The following is an 8264-nucleotide window of genomic DNA, read 5'->3' on the forward strand; positions in this document are numbered from 1 at the left end:
GAGAGAGAGAGAGAGAGAGAGAGAGAGAGAGAGAGAGAGAGAAGAATGGACAGGTGAAGTATTCATTATAAGCAAACAAGAGAGTCCTTGCTTTCAAGGTGCTTACATTCTAATCCAGGGAAGACAACAGGTAAAGAGGAACTAAAAGAGAAGGGGCTCCCCTAACAGAGATGAGAGACATCCAGAGTCAGAGTTCACATCATTGTTTGGAGGGGAAGGAGATGGAAGTGATGGTATGAGTAGTAAAGGGATGGTTAGAGAAATTAATGAGGTGAAAGAGGCAAACAGAGCCCCTGCAAGATAAGGAAAAAGATGTTTTCATCCTTCATTCCTTTAAAACTTGAGCACAGCTGCTGTCTTCTCTTCTCAAAGGCAGACATACTCTGTTTCTTCAAACAGTCTTTGTGTAGCATGAACTTAATGCTGTTCACCATCCAAGATGCTCTCCAGCACATCCATGTTTTCTCTGGAGGTGGTCCGATGATGGCAGCATATAGGGAATTATAAACTCCCATGTTTTCATGCTATTTTTCTCTTTAGATAGCTCAAAATCTCATTAACAATTTTGATTATTGTTGCTCTCTTCTGAATCATATTGAGCCTGTATTGCACTAACATCCTCCCATCTTTGTCAGGTTTATTTACATCTAGACATGTTTTTCCCATCTAAATACAAAACTTCCATGTGAAATTTTTATAATCAGTGTCCTTTCCTCCATTCATTTCTCATATTTTATCGTCAACTGGAATAAGAAAAATACCAAGAGGACTGACATTCAATATAATTGGAGTAGTCAGAGCTACTAAATATGTAGTGGAAAATTTTTATGGTGGCCTTCATACAATATTTCCACCTCACTCTCTTTTAAGGGCTTTAAAAAAGTGATTGGAAGAGATAAGATGATGATTACAGAAAGAAGGCAGAACTATTCAATCATAGTTATTCTTCTGTTCACTCTGCCAAGTAGAATAATTATTGCACTGGAAAGGACAAAGAAAACAGAAAAATAATAGGGAGTCAAATTCCCTAAGTAAGAATAGTTCCTTAGATACATGCGGGGCAAAGTCAAGATGGCGAAGTAGAAACAGGACTTCTGTGGGGCTCTTGCTTCCACCTCCCCCAATTCATGTAAAAGGGGACTCTGAACAAACTTTGGAGCTAAATAACCCACAAAATGAAACAGAGAAGATAACCTCCTGCTGAGGACAGCCTGGCAGGCCAGCAGGAATCGGCCAGTGCAGCACTCTGGGAGCTGACCCCAGCCCCACACTGCCAGAGGTTTTAGTCCCAGGGCAGGCTTGACCAGACACTGGCTGGAGGGACTTCAGATCACCAGCAGCTGTGGTGCTTTCAGGAATTATCAACCCATAGATGCTAAGGACAAAGTGAGAGGTCAGTGCAGTGTGGACTTTGTGATCCAGTAGTTGGGAGTGTGTCAACCTTTGCCACTGGGCAGTCTCAGAGGTAATCGCTTTTGTTTTAAACTTCTTGGATCTGGATTGCAGTCTAGGGTGGAGGTCCTGGGGTGTATGACAAGCTTGCCAGAGTGTATGGAGGCTTCTGAGAGGGCACCCAACTAATACCTTCAACAGCTGAGAAAACCATAGCGTTTGGGATGAAGTTCTGCTGTTTGGTGGCAGAATCTTATTGTGGCAAAAAGCCCAGGGTCAAGTGATTGAGTGGCGACATGAGCAGGCAAAGGAAACAAAATAAACAGAGTACCCCAACTTTAAAATCCCATTTTGGTGACAAAAAAGGATCAAAGCATGGAACAGGAGGAAGACAGTGAAGTCAGAACTACTGCACCAAATGCTTCAAAGAAAAATACGAGCTGGTTATAAGCCACAGAGGACCTTAAGAAACAAATAAGAGAAGTAGAGGAAAAATTGGGAAGAGAAATGAGAACGATGCAAGTAAATTATGAAATGAGAGGCAACAGCCTCATGGAGGAAAATAGCACCTTAAAAAATAGACTAACTCAAATGGCAAAAGAGGTTCAAAAAGGCAATGAGGAGAAGAATGCCTTAAAAAGCCAAATTTGCCAGAATGAAAAAGAATCTCAAAAGCTCAATGAGGAGAATCATTCCTTCAGAATTAGAATGGAGCAAATGGAAGCTAGTGACTTTATGAGAAATCAAGATGCTGTTAAACTAAAATCCAAACAAATGAAAGAATAGAAGGCAATGTGAAATATGTCATTGAAAAACCACTGACCTGGAAAATAGATCCAGGAGAGATAATTTAAAAATTATTGGACTACCTGAAAGCCATGATCAAGGAAAGTACCTAGAAATCATGCTTCAAGACATTCTAAAGGAAAACTGCCCTGATGTTTTAGAACCAGAGGGTAAAATAGAGGTTGAAAGAATCCACTGATCATCTCCTGAAAAAGATCCCAAGAAGAAAACTCCTAGGAATGTTATAGCCAGGTTCCAGAATTCCCAGATCAAGGAGAAAATATTACAAGGATCCAAGAAGAAAAAATTTGAATACTGTTGAAACACAATCAGGATAACACAAGATCTAACAGCTTCTACACTGAGGCTTCTACACTGTAGGGCAAAGGAGCTAGGATTAAAACCAAGAATCACCTACCCAGCAAAACTGAGTATCATGTTTTAGGGGAAAATATGGTCATTCAGTGGAATAGAGGACTTTCAAGCATTCTTGATGAAAAAAACAGAGTTGAATAGAAAATTTGAAATCCAGATACAAGAAGCAAGAGAAGGATGAGAAAGTAAACAGGGAAAAGAAATCATAAGAAACCTATCAAAGTTTACCTATTTTTATTCCTACATGGAAAAACAATAATTGAAACTGATGAATCTTTTCTCAGTATGAGAATAGTTGAAAGGAATAGAAATATATATGTCTATATAGGAGGGAATATGGGCATATGAATACATATGTGAATGTGTATATATATGTTTACAGGTATACATAAATAGAAGGCCCAGGGCCAATTCAATAGTAAGGGATGACACTTAAAAGGTGAAATTAAGAGGTGAGATAGGAATATAAGAGAGGAGATGGGGAGAGACAGAATGGGGTAAACTATCTCATATAGAAGAGGCAAGGGAAAATGGTTACAATGGAGGGGAAGAACAGGAAGGCAAAAGGGAATGGGTCAACCTTATTCTCATTGAATTTGGCTCAAGGAGGGAATGACATACACACTAAATAGGGTATCTCACCCTACAGGAGAGTAGGGGGGAAGGGGATGAAAGGGGGTATGATGGAAGGGAGGCTAGCCTGGGTGGGGGAGGGAAGTTGCAAGAATCCACTTTTGAAAAGGCACAGGATCAAAGCAGAGAATAGAACACGTGGGAGGTGGGATAGGAGGGAGGGAAATATAGTCAGTCTTTTATAATATATCTACTATGGTAATGTTTTGCATAGCTACACATGTAGAACTTATACTGAATTGCTTATCTTCCCAGTAAGGGTGGGTGACAAGGGAGGAAGGGAATGAATCCGGAAGTCAAAGTTTTAAAATCAAATGTTATATATATATATATATATATATACTATTATTAATACTATTTTACATGTAATTTGGAAATAAGATATACAGGCACTGGGGCATAGAGATCCACGATGCCATAGTGGAAAAGTCAAAGGGGTATGGGAGAAGATATAGGAGAGAGGAGACTGAAGGAGGGGATATCCTGTGGTACCGCTATTTTGGGGTGGTGGGTAGGGGAAAAATGGGGAGAAAATTTGTAACAAAATCTGGAGGAAATGAATGATGTAAATAGGAAGTTAATAAAGCATTTGAAAAAAAAATAAATTAAAACGTTTATTTCAGTTCTGACCACTGCTTCCCTTAATCTAACCATCCTTTTTATCACCTTCCCTTCTTTTATTCCCTTCCCCTCCTGCTTTCCTGTGGGTAAGACAGATTTCTATACTTGAATGTCCATATATACAATTTTTATTTGGGATCAATGTTGATGAAAGTGAGGTTTAAGTGTTGCTCACTATCACTACCTCATTGTCCCCTTCACTATAAAAGCTCTTCCTCACATGCCTCTTTTGTGTGAGATAATTTTTCCCCTTCTTCCTCTCCCTTCTCCTCCCTTCATTTATTTTAGATCATCCCAATATAATCAACTCACACCAAGGCCTTCTGTCTATGTTGTCTCTTTCTAACTGTGCTAAATAATCATCTTCCCATAAAGGAATATAAATGGTTTAACCTTAAGTCTTTCATGATTTCTCTTTCATGTTTGTTTGTTTATTTATTTATTTCTTCTCTTGAGTCTTGTGTTTGAATGTCAAGTTTTCTATTTTGGACTTTTCATCAGGAATACTTAAAAGTTTTCTATTTCATTAGGTATTCATTTTTTCCTTTGAAGGATTATATTTAGTTTTACTGGGTATGTTATGTTTTTGTTATAATCCTAGCTCTGTTGCCTTCCAGAACATCATATTCCAAGCCCTTTGCCTTCTTTATATTGAAGCTGCTAAATCTTGTGTGATCCTGAGTGTGACTCCACAATATTTGAAAGGTTTCTTTCTGATTGCTTATAGTATTTTCTCCTTGTACTAGGAGCTCTGGAAATCGACTATAATAAATAACATAACATAACATCATAATAACATAGCATAATATAATATAATCAATATAAATAATAAATAGAATATAATGAATGTAATTATTATATTTAATATAGACTAGAATATACAATACAATACAAATATAAAGTTTTCATTTTGAAATCTCTTTCATGAAGTGATTGATAATTTAAAATTCTACTTTGCCCCCTAGGTCATGGGGCAAAAACATCAGGATAGTTTTCCTTTATAAATTCTTAAAATATGATGTCTAGGTTCCCTTTTTTGTGTGTGTTTTTTTATGTTGAACTGAAATTTTTTTTGAATAGTGATGCAAACATTTTATTTTTTTTTAATTTAATTTTTTTTAGTTTACATCACTCATTACCACAAGATTTTGAGTTACAAATTTTCTCCCCATTTTCCCCCTACCCACCACCCAAAAACAGTGATCCCACTGAATATCCCCTCCCTCAATCTTCTCTCTCCTATGTCTTCCCCCATGCTCCCTCCAACTTTCCAGTAGGGCATGGTGGATCTCTATGCCCTAGTGCCTATATATCTTATCTCCCAGTTACATGTAAAATAATGATAATAATATATTTTAAACATTTGATTTTAAACCTTTGAATTTCAAATTCCTCCCCTACCTTCCCTGTCACCCATCCTTACCGGGAAGACAAGCAATTCAACATACGCTGTACATGTGTAGACATGCAAATATTTCCATAGTGGATATATTGTGAAAAACTGACTATATTTCCCTCCATCCCATCCCACCCCCCACTTGTTCTATTTTCTACTTTGATCCTGTGTCTTTTCAAAAGTGGGCACTTCCAACTTCCCTCCCCCCCAAGCCTGCCTTCCCTTCCATCATACCCCTTTCATCTCCTTCCCTCCTACTCTCCTGTAGGGTGAGATGCCTTATTTAGTGTGTATGTGATTCCTTCCCTAAGCCAAATTCATTGAGAATTCATTCCCTTTTGCCTTCCTGTTCTTGCCCTCCACTGTAACAGTTTTCCTTTGCCTCTTCTATATGAGATAATTTACCTCACTCTGTCTCTCACCATCTCTTCTCATTATATTCCTCTCTCACCTCTTAATTTCACCTTTCAAGTATCATCCCTTCCTATGCAATTGGTCTTGTACCCTCTGTCTATGCATACCTGTACACATATATACACATTCTCACATATGCATTTATATGCCCCTATACCCTCCTATATAGACATATGTGTATGTATACATAGATACATACACACATATATATATATATACATATACATACACATTTCTATTCCCTTCAACTATTCTCACACTGAGAAAAGGTTCACAAGTTACAATTATCGTTTTTCCGTGTATGAATGTAAGTAGTTCAACTTTGGTAAATTCCTTATGATTTCTTTACCCTGTTTATCTTTTCATGCTTCTCTTGTTTCTTGTAATTGAATGTCAAATTTTCTATTCAACTCTGTTTTTTTCATCAAGAATGCTTGAAAGTCTAATATTCCATAGAATTACCACATTTTCCCCTGAAACATGATACTCAGTTTTGCTGGGTAGGTGATTCTTGGTTTTAATCCCAGCTCCTTTGACCTCTAGAATGTCATATTCTAAGCCCTTCAATCCCTCAGTAGAAGCTGCCAGATCCTGCATTATCCTGATTGTGTTTCAACAGTATTCAAATTGTTTCTTCCTGGCTGCTTATAATATTTTCTCCTTGATCTGGGAATTCTGGAACCTGGCTATAATATACCTAGGAGTTTGTTTGTATTTTTTGTGATCTTTTTCAGGAGGTGATCAGTGGATTCTTTCAACTTCTATTTTGCCCTCTGGTTCTAAAACATTAGGGCAATTTTCCTTGAGAATTTCTTGAAGGATGATTTCTAGGTTCTTTTTTTTGATCATGGCTTTCAGGTAGTCCAATAATTTTTAAATTATCTCTCCTGGATCTATTTTTCAGGTCAGTGTTTTTTTTTCTGTTTAATTGTACCTGGATTTCTCATAATTTCATTAGCTTCCATTTGCTCCAATCTAATTCTGAAGGAATGATCCTCTTCAGTGAGCTTTTGAGATTCTTTTTCCATCTGGCAAATTTGGCTTTTTAAGGCATTCTTCTCCTCATTCGTTTTTTGAGCCTCTTTTGCCATTTGAGTTAGTTCTCATTTTATAATTTTCTTGCATCATTCTCATTTCTCTTCCTAATTTTTCCTCTGCTTCTCTTATTTGCTTTTCAAAATCCTTCTTAAGGTCCTCTATGGCCTGTAAGCAGCTTATTCTTTTCTTGGAAACTTCTGGTGCAGGAGTGCTGACTTTGCTCTCTTCCTCCTGTTCCATGCTTTTATACTTTTTGTCCCCCAAAAGGAGTCCAAAGTTGGATTACTGTGCTTGCCTTGCTTCCCTCATTTGCTCATGTTGCCCCTCAATTACTTGACTTCTGAGCTTTTTTGCCACAGTAGAACTCTGCTACCAGAGTGGGGAGCTTTGTCCCAATCTCTGGGGTTTTCTTAGCTGCTGGAGCTATTAGCTGGGTGCCTTCTCTGAAGCCTCCCCAAGCTCTGTCAAACTGGTCATACAACCCAGGACCTCTACCCTATATTGCAATCCAGACCCAAGCAGGTTAAAGCAAGAGTGATTATCCCTCAGACTGGTCACTTAATCCCCCTGAAATTTGCAAGCCAGGAGCTCTGAAGCATACATGTGGTGGTGGCTGCATGGGTGCAGCACCTCACCTTTTTCTTGCCCTGGGTGCAAAGGCCAACCACATTCCCAAATTCCCAGGTCCCAAATTCCACACTGCACTGATCTCTCATTTTGTCCTTAGCATCAATGGGTTGACAATTCTTCAAACCTCCACAGCTGCTGGTGATCTTAAGTCCCTCCAGCTGAAGGCTGGTTGTGGCCACCCTGAGGCTAAAACCTCTGGATCACATGGGGCTGGCCTCGGCTCCCAGACTGCTGTGCTGGCCCCTTCCTGCCAGCCTGCTGGATTGTCTTCAGCAGGAGATTAGCTTCTCTCTGTCATTTTGTGGGTTCTTGTAGCCAGCTCCATCCAGTCCCAGACCTGCAGTGATTTGCTTGGCAATGGCCCTTGTGGTTGGTGGGTCAATTTGCCACCATGTTGATCAGGCCTCTGTGCTGGCCCTTGTCATCTTCCAGGCCTCTGCCTTTTTTTTTTTTAATAACGACTTTCAGATAGCCCAATAATTCTTAAATGATCTCTCCTCAACTATTTTCCAGATCAGTTTTGCTGATGAGACTTTTTCACATGTTCTTAATTTTTTTGTTCTCTTGGCTTTGTTTTATTGTCTCTTGATGGCTTGTGAAGCTATTGGCTTCAAATTGTCCAATTCTAGTATTTGAGGAATTATTTTCATCTGTGAGCTTTTAAATCTCTTTTTTTTCCATTTAGCCAGTTTCTGATTTTTAGCATCCTCTTTTTTTGATGAATTTTTGTGCCTTTTTTAAAACCATTTGACCAATTGTGTCTTAAGGTTTCATTTTCTTCAATATTTTTTGTGTCCCTTTTACCATTCTGTTCATTCTCTTTTCATTTTTCAATTTTTTGTACCACTTTCATTTCGTTTCCCAATTGTTCTTCTACCCTCTTATCTCTTTCTTTAACTCTTTCAGGAATTCTTGTTGGGCTTATGTGCAATTTGCTTTTTTGAAGCTTTGCTTATAAGTGTTTTAACATTGTTGTCTT

This window comes from Petaurus breviceps, unplaced genomic scaffold, assembly GCF_028583685.1.
Source record: "Petaurus breviceps papuanus isolate PSGF00001 unplaced genomic scaffold, PetGlider_PUasm1.0 90696, whole genome shotgun sequence".
Lineage (NCBI taxonomy): Eukaryota > Metazoa > Chordata > Mammalia > Diprotodontia > Petauridae > Petaurus > Petaurus breviceps.